A 16,382-nucleotide genomic window follows, 5' to 3' on the forward strand; every position below is an offset into this window, starting at 1 on the left:
AATGGTAGGTACGGGTAGGGAGAGACTCCATAGGTCAAAATTATCCTCACGTTAAATGAAACTCCTACATGTTGCTACAGTAAGGGAACGGAAGCCAATGTTATGCTGGAATATATTAATTGTCATGGGATAAACAGGCAGGACATGATGCTACATTTGTTAATCACTTCTATTGAGAGTATTTGTGAAAGTTAATTTTTGTGTCAATTTGACTGGGCCAGGGAGTGCCCAGATATTTGGTTAGACGTGATTTCTCACTGTGTCTCTGAGGGTGTTTCTGGAGGAGATTGACATTTGAATCAGTAAACTGAGTGAAGCAGATTGCCCTCCTGAGTGTGAGTGGGCCTCATCCAACCCATGGACGGCTTGAATAGGATGAAGGGTTAAGAAAGAAGTTTTTCTGCTCCACTGTCTTTGAGCTGGGACGTCAGTCTTCTGCCTTAAGCCTTGGACTTGGTCTTGAACTATATTTGACTCTCCTAGGTCTAGAGCTTACTCAGAGTAGAACTTGGGCTTCTCTGCTTCTCTCTCTGTGTGTGTGTGTGTGTGCATGCGTGTGTGTGTATCCTACTCATTTTCTTTCTCTGGAGAACTAAGACTAATATATAGGCCAGTTCCCAGTTTTTGTCTTTATTCTTTTGAAAGGTGTAAAATAAATAAATAAAATAAAACCCTGGAGGGTTCTCAAAGAAGAACAGTAAGGATTACTAGAAGTTTTAAATTTTTAGGAAAAGCACTAAGAACAGCTTTTGTTAAAACTGTCTTCAAGAAAATTATGGGTATTGGGAAAAATATTTTTGCCTTAGTGTTTTAAAGCAAAGGCATGATTAGTCAAGGAGAAATATACTTAGGTTTTTAAAGGTAATTGTTATGTTTTAATAATTCACATACAATCTTAGGAACTCAGGAGAAAAAGAGAGGTCCCTTGTACCCTTTACTCAGTTTCCTCCAATGGTAACGTCTTGGTAATATTTCCAAAATGGTAATATTTGCAAATATAGCAGATGTATTGCAAATGCCACAGTACCAGGAAGTTGACATTGATACAAGCAAGGTACAGAACATTTCCATCAACACCAGGATTCATCATGTTGCCTTTTTATAGCCGTGACCCTGTTTCTTCAGTGCTGCTCCTCCTTCCCTCCTTAACCCCTGGCAACTTCTAATCTATTCCCCATTCATATAATTTATTCTTTTCAAGAATGTTGCATAAATGGAATCCTACATGTCACCTTTGGGATTACCCTTTGTCCACTCAACAGAATTCTGTGGAGATTCATCCAGGTTATTGTGGGTGTCAATAGCTTGTTGTTTTTAAAAAAATTATTGTGGACTATTCAATGCTATGGATATATACCAGTTTGTTCAGCCATTCTCCTCATGAAACTCGTCTATACATTTTTTTCCCCAGTTTTGGCTATTAAAAACAAGGCTGCTATAAACTTTAAGTACATGGATTTTGTGTGAACATAAGTTTCTATTTCTCTGTGATAAACACAGGGAATGCAATTCCTAGGTGGTATGGTAGTTGCATATATAGTTTTAAAAGTAAAAACTATACAGACATTCTCCAGAGTGGAGAATGTAACCTTTTACATTTCCATCAGCAATGTATGAGTGATCCAGCTTTCTCTGAATCCTTGACAGAACTTGATTTGGTTACGCTTTTCTTTTGGCCATTCTGATAGGTATGTAGCAATGTCTCATTGTGATTTTAATTAGTATATCACTAGTTGCTACTAATGTTCTGATTTCAACATATGAATTTGGGGGCCTAGGCACAATGCATCCCATAACAATGTGCATTCTGGTGTAGTTGGGTGTTCTAAAATTGTCAATTTAAGCCCCGCTGGTTGATCATGCTGTTGGGTTCTTCTATATTCCTGTTGATCTTCTATCTGGTTGTTGTATAAATTGTTAAGAAAGGGGGATGTTGAAGCATATAGCTATATTTATGAATTTGTCTAGTTCTCTGTTCAGTATTTTCAGTTGTTGCATAGACATTTATGACTTTTGGGGGAGGAGTTGGTGGATTGGTTGTTTCCTCCTTATATAATGTTCCTCTCTGTCTCTGATTAGTTTCTTTGTTCTGAAATATACAATATCTGGCATTAATGTAGCCAGCCTTGCTTTCCTTTGTCTAAGGTTTGCATGATATATCTTTTTCCATCCTTTTGATTTCAACTTTCCTGTATCATCATATTTGAAGGTAGTCTCTGTGTAGCCAGGATATAGTTGGGTCATGTCCATTAACCTACTCTGCCAATCTGTGTCTTGTAATTGGTGTACTTAGGCCATTGATATTTAATATGATGATTGATATGGTAGGCCTTAAGTCTGCCATTATATTTTTTTCTTTTCTGTTTGTTCTCTCTGGTGTCTTCTTCTGGATATGCTTTCTTTTTCTTACCTTCCTGTGGTGACTTGAACATCTTTGAGAATGGTGTTTTACCTTATCTATAGTGTTTTTGAGTATATCTGTTTGCATAGCCCTCTTGGTTTTCCCAGATATTCATATGTCTGTGCATCTATATCTTACCACACAGTATACTGGTGTCATTGTTTTACCAGTTTGAGTGAATGATAGATGAGTTACCTCCCTTGCAGGTCTCTTTACCCTCCCAGTTTATTGTTGTTTCAAACATTTTCTTTATGGAGAGTTAGAACCACATTGAATGATGCTATGATTTTTTTCTGAAGCTGTCAATCACAGTTTAGAAAACTCAAGGAAGAAGGACGGCCTATTTTGCTTACTTTTTTTTTTTGTTTTTTTTTTTTGTTTAATTTTCTTTCTGATGTCCCAAGGTTCCTTCTTTAATCATTTCCTTTCTGTCTAGAGAACTCCCTTTAGCCTTTCTTTTAAGGTAGAACTGCTGGTCAGAGATTCCCTTAGCTTTTCTTAATCTGAAACTGTTTTGATCTTCCCCTTAATCCCTGAAAGATGTTTCTGCTGGAGAGAGGAGTCTGGGCTGACAATTGTTTTCTTTCACGGCTTGAAAAGCACTGGGCAACTTCTTTCTGCCTCTATGGTTTCTGATGAGAAATCCATCATCACCAGAATTGTTTTTCCTTTCTAGGTAAAATGTCACCTTTCTCTGTTGCTTTCAAGATATTTTCTTTGTCTTTCATTTCCTACATTTTATTTTTTCACATGTCTTGCCATAGACTTCTTTCGGTTTTTTATCTTATTTCGGGTTCTCACAGTTTCTTGAACCTGTAGGTTAATGTCTCTTGCCAACTCTGGGAAGCTTTCAGCCATTTACTTCTTTATGTTTTCAGCCTTGTCCTCTTCCTCTTCCCCTTCCAGACATAGATAACAACATGAAAGTGAGACCATTCAAGGTAGTTTCACAGGTCCCTGAGGTTCAGTTCACTTTCTCACCCAGTCTATTTTTCCCTTGTTAAAATTGTGTAATTTCTAATTTTTCATCTGCAGTGGATGGATTTCTTTGCTCTGCACCATCCATTCTGCTGTTGAGCCTATGTGCTGGACTTTTTATTTTGGTTTTTGTATTTTCCACTTCTAAAACTTCCATTTGGGCCGGGCGCGGTGGCTCACGCCTGTAATCCCAGCACTTTGGGAGGCCGAGGCAGGCGGATCACAAGGTCAGGAGATTGAGACCACGGTGAAACCCCGCCTCTACTAAAAATACAAAAAATTAGCCGGGCGCGGTGGCGGGTGCCTGTAGTCCCAGCTACTTGGGAGGCTGAGGCAGGAGAATGGCAGGAACCCGGGAGGCGGAGCTTGCAGTGAGCCGAGATCGTGCCACTGCACTCCAGCCAGGGGGAGAGAGCGAGACTCCGTCTCAAAAACAAACAAACAAAAAAAAAAAAAAAAAAAAAAAAAAACTTCCATTTGTTCCTCCTTTAAGTCTTGTATTTATTTGCTAAGGCTTTCTATTTTTCCATTTGTTTCAAATGTGCTGATAACTATGAAATCATTGTTATCAGGTTTGCTTGCTTTAAAATCTTTGTCAGACAATCCCAACACCTCTCTCATCTTATTGCCAGTGTGTATTTGCTGTCTATTTTCATTCAGAATAAAATTTTCCTGGTTCTTGGTGTGATTAATGGTTTTCAATTGAAACTTGGACTTTTGGACATTATGTTATCAGACTCTCGATTTTATCGAAACCTTCCGTTTTAACTACCTTTTTCTGAGTCTGCTTCTGTAGGGGAAGGGGAGTGGCGCCATCTCATTGTAGCCAGGTGTGTGTAGAAATCCAGGTTTCTCACCTGACCTACCTCTGTTGACACCCTGAGTGGGGGGCCCGCGAGGAAAGAGCACGGGGATGAGGCCCCTGAGCTTGGATGAAGGGCAGGCAGCGAGGGTCCTATGGTTCCTGGGAGGACCAGAAAGGTCGGTACCCTTTCAACGCCAAGAGCCCTGACAGCAGGCGCCAGGGCTAAGGCCCCAAGGCGGGGTCCACAGCCCTGGAGGGGTGGCGTCCACACTCCTGCGCGCCCGGGACTCCGACGCTCAAAACCCGCCGCTGCCGCAGCTTCCGGGAGAAGCAGTCGGGCGAATCCCGCATACCAGCGCTTAGTTCTGGAACTGGATACCCCGCGGAAAGAATCCGGATACCGGAGCCCGGTTATAGGTCTCCAGGGTCTTCATTTCGGGAGCAGGCGGGGAACCCTCAGCCCGGCGGTATCGCAATCTGCAGTTTTCTTGCCTGAGGGATCGCAGGTGCTTCCCTTTTGCCAGCAATTTGCTGGAGGCGCGGAAATGTGGAGATGCAGTCGAATTTCATCTGTCATAGGCAGCAATATGCAGTTACTCAAAGCGACGCCCAAGATTTTCGTAGATGTGTCCTCAAGGGGCGGTGCTCGGCTGGTTTACTTAGAGTAGGGACAGCAAGTTCGCCTCGCACATGAAAGGTGGTTTTCAAAATGTCCCTCCCTCCCTCCCTCCCTCCCTCCCTCCCTCCCTCCCTTCCTTCCTTCCTTCCTTCCTTCCTTCCTTCCTTCCTTCCTTCCTTCCTTCCTTCGAGAGGGGAGTGGAGCTGAGGGGTGGGATGGGGGAACTTAGCTGCATCTTTGATCAGAAGAAGCACGGGAGGAGTTCCATTACTACCTGAAACCCCGCTGAGCACTAGGAACCAGGCCCGGTTTGCCCGCTGTGAGTTGGATCCCAGGCGAGGGCGCCGGATCAGGTGGAGGTCATGTTAGCTTTAGATCCAGAAATTTCCAGTCTTCTCATCTATCGCTGAAATCTTTCTGAACATTTCAAGCTGACAGCTACAATGTCTCTGAAACCAAGGAGCTCTTTCCTGTGAAGCCCACTTGGCTTCCTCGCGCCCCGACCTCAGTTGCGGAACCGGTTGAATTGCGTGGCTGAACAAAAGAAAACGAACCTAAATCTGCACCTGGAGCTCGAGCCAAAGACCGCTCAATTCAGTTTCATGCTCTACTAATAGAGCTAGTTGGGGGCAAAAGGGGACCCCTACACATGTCTTTATGGGTAGAGCCCCTTGAGCCAGTTCAGAGATCAGGAACCAGAAGGACTCCGCACATCACCCGCTGAGAGCCAAGCCCGCACTTGGGTGGCAAGGAAACTGAGGCTCAGAAAGACAGCAAGTGCTTGGCTCTGCCTCACACCGTGCTACAGCTAGGCTAGAATGGAACACCGCTTAGTTTCCTTGTGGCCTGGCCTCAATACAGCCCAACGCAGCGGCCAGGCTGTCAGAGGTGGGAGGTATTGAGCAGCTGGGCAGTGACTGCTTGGGGCCCTGCAGGCCTGCAGCCCCCTTGGGTCACAAAGAGCTGCTTTCAGTTGGGCTTTCCTCCTCTTAGAAAGTTAATCCTTACCTTCTCTTGTTTCCTCTGACAAGGAGAGTGTTCTGTCTGTTCTTTTCCCTGGTGGTCTAGTGGCTAGGATTTGGTGCTCTCACAGCTGGGGCCCGGGTTCAATTCCCAGTCAGGGAACATGTTTTGCAACATCCCCAAATTGTGTGTGAAGATTTGATAGAGAAACCCACAGGTGATGATTAAAATGCAGAAATATGTTCCCAGCAGCAATATTTGTAATAATAAATGTTCGTCACTTAGGAAATGTTATATGTTGTAATCCCTCCATACCATAAAAAGATATGCAATTATTTCAAAGATGGATGTAGATAATGATAATAGCCACCATGAGGCCACCGATGATAATGATAGTAATAATGGCTGATGCTCTTGGAGTATTTACTATGCATTTGGGCAGGGGTTCAATGTTTTACTGCCGTGTCTTATTTAAACTTGGAACAACCCATTCGGAAACACATTCCTATTGGGCCCATTTTACAATGCGGAAATGGAGGCACAGAAAACCTGAGTGACTTCAGAGTCACACCGCCACGGAATGAGGCTATCTGCTCGCGTCTACGGCTTCATGGAGAGAAGAGTCCAAGGTTCTCTTGTTCTTCTGCTAGGGATTGTCATCTTCTCAGAGATGTGGAGCCTGAAGAATCAGCTAAGGTAGGTGTGAGGAGGAGGGAGGGAGAGAAAGGAGGTGTGTATTGGGCTTGGGATAAGCAGGTTCTGGAGCTCCAGAACTGAGCTTTTGCCTACGATGCACCTTTTGTAAATAGCATTTATTTTCCCAACAAACCCTTAAGCCTTCAGGCAGGATTTTCCTCATCTCACTTGAAGCAGATGGGCAACAAAGACCCCATATATCTGGACGTGGAAGAATGAAGGTCCGAAAAGAACAGTTACAAGGTTAACTACGTCTCTGTGTGGAACAGGATGAGTCTTTAGTTTTTTTGCCGATGACTGCCCTGATTGCTCCACGAAGAGACATGTGGTGCCTGGAAATCTGAGGACATTTGCCTCAGACACCTGTCTATTATTAAATGCCCCCATCCCCAGGCTGCGTATCCTCACTTCTTTGTGCCATTGCACAGGTTTTAGATGCCTGAGGGCGTGGTGACAAAGAGGGCAGAAGTCGTGTGTTTGGGTACATTTCCGAGTTGACACCAGGTCGTGTGAGTGGAGGCAAGATGCAGGAATGCCGGATCCACGACATTCTCCCCGGCCCACATTGCCTCTTGCGCTTCCCCCTATCAGAAGCGACCCCACTGCACCTGACCACTGTAGCCTACTGGTCTGAAGTCAGCCACTTCCTCATCCTTCACTATGCTTTATTTGTCATGCTCACCGCTTGCATTCCCTGTGCCCAAAAGGAGAAATGCTTGTGGGGAGGACACCAGCCAGTTGTGTTCCCACTGCCCGGTCCCTTCTTGATGCCTCCAGATGTGGGCTCGGTGGGGCAGGACTTGCTCACCATGCAGCTACTCACCTAGAGCAAGGCTTCACACCTCGTGAGCACCCAATGCTCGGTGAATGAAGGCGTTCCAATGCAGGTTTCTGAGCGACATCAAGAATTCTACTGGACTTCCCACTTTCAGTCCTTTGAATAATTCGGGTAATGGGAAGATAGAAAAAGCTTTTCAAACCTGGGTGTTCTTTGTAAGGTTTATTCCAAGTCTAGAGGCACCTTCTGGAATAAGCTCCCCTCTCTGTAAGGGGACACTCCCCCAGCCTGTGGGACTCTGTAGGCAGAGAGGAAGGTAAACCCTGAACATTGAAGAGAAGGAGAAGAAAGTGGGTAATACTGGCGGCAGCCTGGAGTATGAGAGACAGACAGACAGACACAGGCGCACAGACACAGATGGAGAGGTTGGAAAGGCAGGGCCGGGTCAAGGAGGAGTCAGGAAGCAAAAGGACCTATACGTCCAAGAGCCAGATGTAGGGTGTAAATGTCAGAGTTCAGTTTTGCTGAAGAGAGTCAACAAAAGAAACAAGGCAAAGGGAGCCAATAACTCTAAGGATCCAGGTCTGCATAAGAACCATGGTCAGGTGCAGGATCCTATGGCTCCAGAGATTTGTCTCCAGTGAGATGAGTTTTACAGAAAAACAAAACGAAACAAAACAAACACCACCAAGGAAGGAATAACACAGAGGTAGTTATTAATGTGCTAATTCACCTTTGTCTAGGAGGGAGAACAGTCTGTAGATCGTTTGCATTCAACAAAAGCAGAATGCAATTCATAAAGAAAAGAGAAGAGGAACAAATGTCTAGAAGGAGCCATTCTTTCCTCTCCTATTTGATAAGCCTCTTGACAGGAAGCAGTTTAGAGTCCCTCCAGCCAGTTTTCTCTGGACTCAGTTAGGTAGATCATCAGAGAAAACAATTACAATTATTGGAAGACTTTCTAAACATCTTGGAGGTTTAGCTGTGGAACATGTGCCAGAGATTATCTCTGGGCAGTCAGTGTCCACCATGTCTTTCTGCTGCATCTCCTGCTTAGGTAAGTCAGGCGGGCACCACCCCCTCACTGGTACATCAGACTGATGTATGGAAACTTTGCTGTGCTGGCAAGAGCACGAAGGAAAAGGCTCTCTCACTGAGTTGGAAAAATATATTGGAAGATAAATTGGCACACCTCCTGTTGAAGTCAAACTAAGAACACGTAAAGAGATGCCTTTGGCTCCTGGCAGTGTTGGAGTAACAGATGCTCGAATTACTCTCCTGCCTGAAATCTGCCCACTGCTCCTCTCTGCAAACAAACAGGTGCCTGTAATCCCAGCATTTTGGGAGGCCGAGGTGGGCTGATCCCTTGAGTGCAGGAGTTTCAGACCAGACTGGGCAACATGACGAAACCTCATCTCTACCAAAAAAATTCAAATAATTATCCAGGCATGGTGGTGTGTGCCTGTAGTCCCAGCTACTCAGGAGGTTGCAGTGGGGGGATCGTTTGAGCCTGGGAGGCAGAGGTTGCAGTGAGCCAAGATTACACCACTTAAGTCCAGCTTGGGCTACAGGGTGAGACCCTGTCTCATGAAAGCAAGGAGGGAAGGAAGGAAGGAAGGAAGGAAGGGAGGAAGAGAGGGAGGGAGGGAGGGTGGGGGAGGGAGGGAGGGAGGGAGGGGCCGGATGCGGTGGCTCATGACTGTAATCCCAGCAATTTGGGAGTCTGAGTCAGGTGGATCACAAAGTCAGGAGATGAAGACGATCCTGGCTAACACCGTGAAACCCCCGTCTCTACTCAAAATACAAAAAATTAGCTGGGTGTGGTAGCACATGCCTGCAGGTCCAGCTACTTGTGAGGCTGAAGCAGGAGAATCACTTGAACCTGGGAGGCGGAGGTTGCAGTGAGCCGATATCACGCCACAACCACAATATTAGAGATGATAAATTTGCTGGATGGGATTAACAGCAGATCAGACGTTGCAGAAGAAATGATCAGGGAACATAGGACCATGAATAATTGGAAATATGCAAAATGAAACTCACAGACAAAAGAGAATTTTTTTAAATAAAATGATTATCAGTGAACTGTAGGGCAGACTTAACAGGTCTAAATTATGAGCCACCCCCCTCCCTCCCTCCCTCCTTCCTTCCTTCCTTTCTTCCTTCCTTCCATGAGAGACAGGGTCTCACCCTATAGCCCAAGTTGGACTTCAGTGGTGTAATCTTGGCTCACTGCAACCTGAGCCAGGAGTCCCTGAGAAGGAGCAGGGAGGAAAGGAAACATTTATTTTCTTTCTTTGTTATTTTTATTAGGAATGGGGTCTCAGTACATTGCCCAGGCTGGTCTTGAATTTCAGGCCTCACTCAACACTTCCTGACTTGGCCTCCAGAAGGTGTGAGCCACTGTGCCCGGCCAATGTCTGAAGAAACAATAGCTGAAAACTTCTCAATCATAACAAAAATTACAAATCCAGTGACCCAAGGAGCTGAGGAAACCGAAGCACAAGAAACATGAAGAAAACCACTCCCGGATCCATCAAAATAACATTGCTCAAATCCGGCCAGAAGAAAAAGACATTGCACATACACAGGAACAAAGATGAGGATTGCGTCAGTTTCCTTTCTGCTCCTGCCGGCCTCTACCAGAAGCAGCAATGCACGCGAGGAGACAGAGAAGCAACATCTTTAAGGTACTGAGGGCAGGGGAAGTTAGCCTAGAATACTATGCCAGAAAAAATAAATTCTCAAAACTGGAAGTGAAATAAGGACATTTAGAGATGTACAAAAGCTGACCAAATTCACTACCAGCCCGCCCACACTACAAGAAACGTCAAAGGAGTCCTCCAGGCAGACGGAATCCAATACCAAATGAAAATCCGGATCTACACGAGGAAATGAAGAACACCAGAAATGGGTAACTGTCCTAGGTATTTTTTTTCATTTTGTAAATTTCTTTTGTAAAAATTTGACCATTTAAACAAAAGCACTAACAATGGGCTGTGGGGTTTATAATATGCATAAAAGCAAAGTGCATGTCAGTAGTAGCGTCAAGGCCAGAAGGTGCGGTTTAATATCACTTGAAGGTTGACTGTGACCAGTTAAAAAGGTTTGCTCTAAGTCCTAAGGCAATTACTAAAATAACAAAAGAAAGAGTTATAGCTAATAAGCCAACAGAGGAGAGAGAATGGAATGATATAAAAACCGTGTGAACACTATGATAGAGTAATTGCTCTTCCTATATCTTCACCTCTATCTATAGAAATACTTACACCAGTGGCTGAAAATGCCGGTACAAGAATGACTAGAGCATTATATGTAATAGTAAAATCACAGAACCAATTTAACCTCAAAAGCGTATGGAAAGGGCTAAATGGATGACAGTTATGGAAAGCGTATGGAAAGGGCTAAATGGATGGGGGAGAGGGAGAGAGAGAGAGAGAGAGAGAGAGAAGAGAGAAGAGAGCAAGCGAGAGAGAGAGATCCCAGAATCCTAGCGGACCTTGATTTACGTCCTCATGTACGCGAGACACGGAGGAGAGGAGGGTAAAGTTGGTCTCGCTCTGCCTTTCCATGAGAGCACGTGCTGGACAGAAGAAAGTTGCCAGCGGTTTAAGCATTTTTAAAATGCAAGAAATGTTCCATACAACGGGCTCGAACCACCCACCTCCAGACTTGGAAGCAAGTACACTACCCGACTGCGACACAGGAACAGTCAACTGTCGCTCTCGTATCACCACGCAGAGCAAGCGCCCATCCAACGTTAGGTGGAGCCATCGCCTTTTGTAGTACAATTGTGCAGCTCCAAAGCCTCGCAAAACCGGAGAGGCGCATCTTGCCGGTTACGGTTGAAACCTGGGTGATTCTGAAGCTGGAAGGGCAGCGGAATGGCCTTCGCCCCGTCCTGCCCCTTGCAGGCGTCAGACCCGGCATCCCAGCAAACGCCCGGCTCGGCGACTCCCTGGGCCTGAGCCGCGTGGGTCCCAAGGGAAGCAAGCAGAACGCCCCGTGGGCTCTAGATGGCTCTTCCCTTTCTTGGCTCCGCCTTCACCTGACTCTCTACACTGCTTGCGCTCCCCTCTCTCACCTCGGCTTCCGTCGGTGGGGCGGGAGAGAGGAAGGGTGAAAAGTAGAAATACGGAGAGGCGGGAGAGAAGCAGAGGAGGTGCGGACGAGAACAGAGAGAGCCCCCGAAAGAGGCTGGTGCAGGGAGGCCCAGGCTGGAGTGAAGGAGATGAGAATTGTTCTCATCACGTATGAGAATTGGGAGGAAGGGAGGGAAAAGCAGAGCTGGCAAGAAAGAAAGAAAAGCGCGAGCCCCCTGTGGCTGTCTGGGAAGAAATCCGCCTAATAATCGAAATCTATTGACCTCAAAATTACTAGAGCAAGTTCAGACATCGCCGGTTGGCCTGTGGCTCGCCGTGATCGTATAGTGGTTAGTACTCTGCGTTGTGGCCGCAGCAACCTCGGTTCGAATCCGAGTCACGGCAGCGTCGTTTGTCCAGGCCGTCAGTTGTACCTTTTTGCTCCCCGGAGCAACCAGGTGCGTCAGGGGAAGGAAAAGAGATCTCACAGCTCACTAACCTGGCGAGGAATCCAAGGGAAGCCCTGGACGTGCTCTGTCCTGTTTCTGAGACTCACACAGCAAATAACCCAGTCAGTCCTGTTGGTGGCTTACACGGAGGCAATGGTGTGCTCAGAACCATTTTTCTGGTCACTAGGGGCAGGTCAGGGGAAGGAGAAGAGACCTCACAGCTCACTAACCTGGGGAGGAGTCCAAGGGAAACCCTGGACATGCACCCTCCTGTCTCTGAGCCTCACAGAGCAAATAACCCAGTCAGCCGTGTTGGTCGTGGCTTACACGAAGGCAATGGTGTGATCAGAACCTGTTTTCCAGTCACTGGGGCTGTTACACATGAAACAACAACAAGCTTTTTAATGACTTTAAACTCGAAACTGTTTGTTGTGGCCTACAGTGGCTTGTCTCCGAGCCTGTGGCCAAGTTTGTATGCCAACAGGAAAGTGTGGGGAAAGACAATCTCTTGCAGGGGTCTTTCCACCTCCACTCTGCTGGGTAGAAATGGGCCTTGGGCCTGGAGCACTTCCTTCCCAAGAGACAAGGAGTCCTCACAGCCTGTGCTGGACTCACCTCCTTGTGTGGGAGTATATTTCCCCAGATCTGACTTAGTGTGTACCCCTTTGTTCCACTTAAACATGTGCATCAACTGACACCTGGCCAGCTGCTGTATCTGCCCCCCTCTGAGGGCAGGGGGCGAGGCCCTTTCTGCTTCTCAAGAGGCTGTGTGTGCAGGCCAAACGGAGGAACCTGCTGGCCATGGGGGACCAACGCCCACAACTGAAGCGGAGCCCATACCTGCTCTGTCTCCTCTCTGTGTGAATAATGTGTTGTTTTTCCGTCAAGTGCTTGACTGCATTGCGTTTTCCGTGGCGACTCTGATACAAGAGGCTGTGGCCAGAAGTGTTTAAATTCATTTAAACCTAATATCCACCCTTTGAGATGGGTTCTCTTATCATCCTCATTTAATAGGTAAGGACTAAGGCTCAGAAAGGTTAAGAAGGTTGCATGGGTAGTAAGCATCAGAGCTAGGCAGTCTGATTCCGGTATTACTACTAAACTATACCTTATATACTATTACTTTACTAATATATCCCTAAGACGAAACCCCTGAGACCTGTTATCTGCCAGATACTGGGACATCATCCTATGCCCTCCTGGTTGCCTACCTGTCTTTTCCGCAGACCTATATCTGCCATTTAAATCAGTGTCCTTGTGAATACCCAGACATGTTCTTTCTTCCAACTTCCTCAGCTACCCTACACCAAGCACGAACTTACACATTTTCAATCCAGAAAGTGCCCAAACAGTGTCCTCCTTACCCAGGCCATGAGGCTGATCTCAGCTCCTCAGCCAGCTTCCCTTCTAGTCCATTTATTGGGAGCTGGGCCTCCAGCTAGGATACTCTCTGGATGAGACTCTCCAGGTCCTTTTTGGCTGGAGCCCTGGAAAGTAGAAAATCGCAGTGCCATCAGACGGCCACCCCTCATCCTCATCAGGGACACTGTGAGGTGAAGACCCCTCCAGGGTGCCAACAGCTCTCAGCTTCCGGCGTCTTTCCAGACTAGACGAATAATCACTTGTAACCGAGAGGAGGGACCGAACCTGGCTCTTGAGGGTTTGAGTGACCTTGTTGGCATTCTGCAGCTGGGCCTTCAGATCTTTGATGTCCTTTCCTAGGAGTGAGATGTTTTCTGACTTTCCATATACCCAGAACTCTTCCTGCTTCCCTAGCTGGTTCTCCAAGGGCTTCCTCTTGGAGGAACCAGCCAGCGTTGAGCCCCGGCGCACCTGCTCAGAGCACAGCCCCTCCATCAGGACCATCTCCTTGAGGCTGTTGTGCTCCTCACACTCTGAAAAAGGACAAAGATGTCTTCCTGAATAACAGTTGGATGTGCTGTTGTGGTCACTGCCTTTGAGAGGAGGCAGGTTTGGTCATGAGTACAATAATTACTAGGGAAAAAGTTGAAGAAGTACTTTATTCAACCCCAACACTGTACTAGGCATTCAAATACAATATTTCTTATCCTCCTTATACCTGCAAGTTAGGTATCATCACTTTCTATTTTACTGACTGGGGAAACCAAAACTTAAAGAGAGGTGGTAAACTAGCTTGTTCCAGATCACTCAAACTAGCACATGGCAGAACCAGAATTCAAATCCTCCAATGTCCTGTGTTCGTTCCACAAACACTGATGTTTCTTAAGACATTAACATGGCCTTATCTATTTAGGATGGCCACAAGAATGTAGGACAAGCTATTCCTGCATGCTGAAAGTTAAATGCTCTCTAAATTTTCCTATAATTTAAAAGTTTATTGGGTTACAACTGTGTGAAAAATAGGTATAAGAAAATAAGACTTTGAATAAATATATCAGCATGTTAACGTCAGTGTATTAAGGCAGTGGTAGTCAGAATGAAAACTAAACCATGGCATTTTACCAGATGTCAGGCACTGTTCTAAAGCATTTTATAAGAATTTACTCATTTAATTGACATTGGTACCTGATGGGGTAGGCAGTTCCTTTGTTACTATTTTAACTTATGAAGAAACTGGGACACAGGAAAGTTTACAAATTGGGATTTGAACCAACCAGTCTGGCCCCAGGATCTTTTCTCTTAACTGCCACACTACACTGCCTCAAGAATAAGAGAGATTGTGTTTTTCTTCTTTTCTGGTTTTCAATGTGGTGGGTGGGCCTATAGTTGTAGCCCTTTTATAATGCAAAACAAAATTATTTTTAACTTAGGGTTTGCATGTTTCCAAAACCTCATCTGGTGTCTAAGCAGGCCTTGGTATTTCTATAATAATCAGTTGGATAGAACTTTTTATTGTTGTTATTATTATTATTATTATTATTATTATTATCAGCATGCCAAAAACTAATTGTAGAAATTCAAACTTATACTCAGCCTCATTTTGGGTAAGAGTTCTCCTATTAACCTCCTGTCCTCCTCTTCCCCACTACTTGTCAGATGTGGAACTGGCCAACAGCACCCAAATGTGACAGCTGACTCCAAGGAGGGAAAGTGAGCCCCACACCCTGTGCTCTTACTGGGACTGGTGGTTTCCTCCTGTTCAGCCTCATTCTTGCTTCGGCCACAAGTCCCATAGCCCAGGTCCAGGAGGTCCACCTGGACCTGCTTGCTGAACTGCTTCACCAAGGACTCACCTGCTTGGGAAGAGACAGCAGGTGTTACAGAATGTCTGAATTTCCCACATATGCCCTCAGCCTCAATGGCACATACCCTAACCTTTTGGGGCAGGGAGGTCAGATCCACAGTGGGAGAGAAGCTTCTTTCAACTGGTGGGAGAAGAGACCACCAGCTCCAGGAAGCAGAATTTCTTTCCACAGGAGGAGCCTGCATTTGCCATTGATATACTCCCCTTCAGATAACCTAGGTGTTAGTTGGGACCAGATATCCTTAAGTCAGGGATTGTATACTATCATCTCTAGCAGCCCCATTGAAGCTGGCAAGTGCTTTATCCACAGGGGTTCAATAAATGTGGAATGGAGCTGAACTAATTTAGAGTCCCAAGACACCTAGACCTGTACTGTCCAATAAGAGAGTTAGTAGCCACATATGGCCACTTTATACTAAATTAACTAAAATTAAATAAAACCAAATGTTCAAGTTGCACTAGCCACACTTCATGTGCTCAATAACCACGTTATGTCGGTATAGAACACACAGAAGTTATAAGACATACAGGCTACTTACGTTACTAGTAAGTCACAGTTACTTACTAAGTATAACTCTGTATTTCTCCAGCTCATTAGCCTGAGCAAAGACAGTGGCTTCTGATAGCAGCAGCTTCTCCTGGAGATCTTGATAGCGTTGTTTGCATTGTGACAGCTGGGAGCGCAGGTGCTGGGTGGACCCTAGTAGGCTAAACGCTGACTGAGGCCCAGGGTCACGAGGCTGGGACTGGTTATCCAACTGTGAAAGGGTCCAATACAGGGATCAGGACAGTCTGAGGTCACCCCCATGCAGTGATGACCACCGCCCCTTCTGAACCCTTTGGACTTTACTCAAGTCTGTCACAGCACTTCTCATGCCATTTGGCAGTGACTTGCTTTCCAGATGGAGCTCCTGGAGCACTGCGATAACGTTTTCCTCATATCTATATCTATAGCACATAGCACAGCACCCATCAAGTCTCCAGAGGAGCTCTCAGGAAATATTTTCTCAGTGATCCAAAAGAGAAGGGGTGTAACCCTCCACTCATCTCCCCTCGCATTCTGTCCCATTGATTCTCTCAGAATCCCTGTATTCTCCATTTTACTGAATCTTTGGCATGCTTACTTCCCTAAAGAGGATCCCAATAACCCATCTGAGGCCCAGGAACAGACACCTGTGAGGGGCTGTGACAAAAAAATGGCAGTGATAAGGAAGGGATGTCATTACATACTACTTGTCTGGGCTGTCTCCTAACTGATGCATCCCTGTGTTACAGCAGTTACCACATCCTGTTAAAATTACCTGTTTGTGTGCCATCTTTCCTTACCACATTAAGTATCTCAAGGGCAGCCATTGGTTATATTGCCCCATGCCAATGCCTAGTGT

General features: G+C 45.8%; 1 protein-coding gene and 1 non-coding gene across 2 annotated transcripts in view; one reads left to right on the forward strand and one right to left on the reverse strand.

Moving 5' to 3' along the window:
* The window catches only part of LOC139360234 (myomegalin-like), a 139,221-nt gene that overhangs the window by 81,996 nt on the left and 40,843 nt on the right, over positions 1-16,382 (reverse strand). The gene's annotated exons all lie outside the window — the stretch shown is intronic.
* On the forward strand, positions 11,656-11,727 carry TRNAH-GUG (transfer RNA histidin (anticodon GUG)). Its single transcript has one exon. It is a non-coding gene; the product is annotated as a tRNA-His (tRNA).

The sequence above is a fragment of the Macaca nemestrina genome, chromosome 1, assembly GCF_043159975.1.
Source record: "Macaca nemestrina isolate mMacNem1 chromosome 1, mMacNem.hap1, whole genome shotgun sequence".
Lineage (NCBI taxonomy): Eukaryota > Metazoa > Chordata > Mammalia > Primates > Cercopithecidae > Macaca > Macaca nemestrina.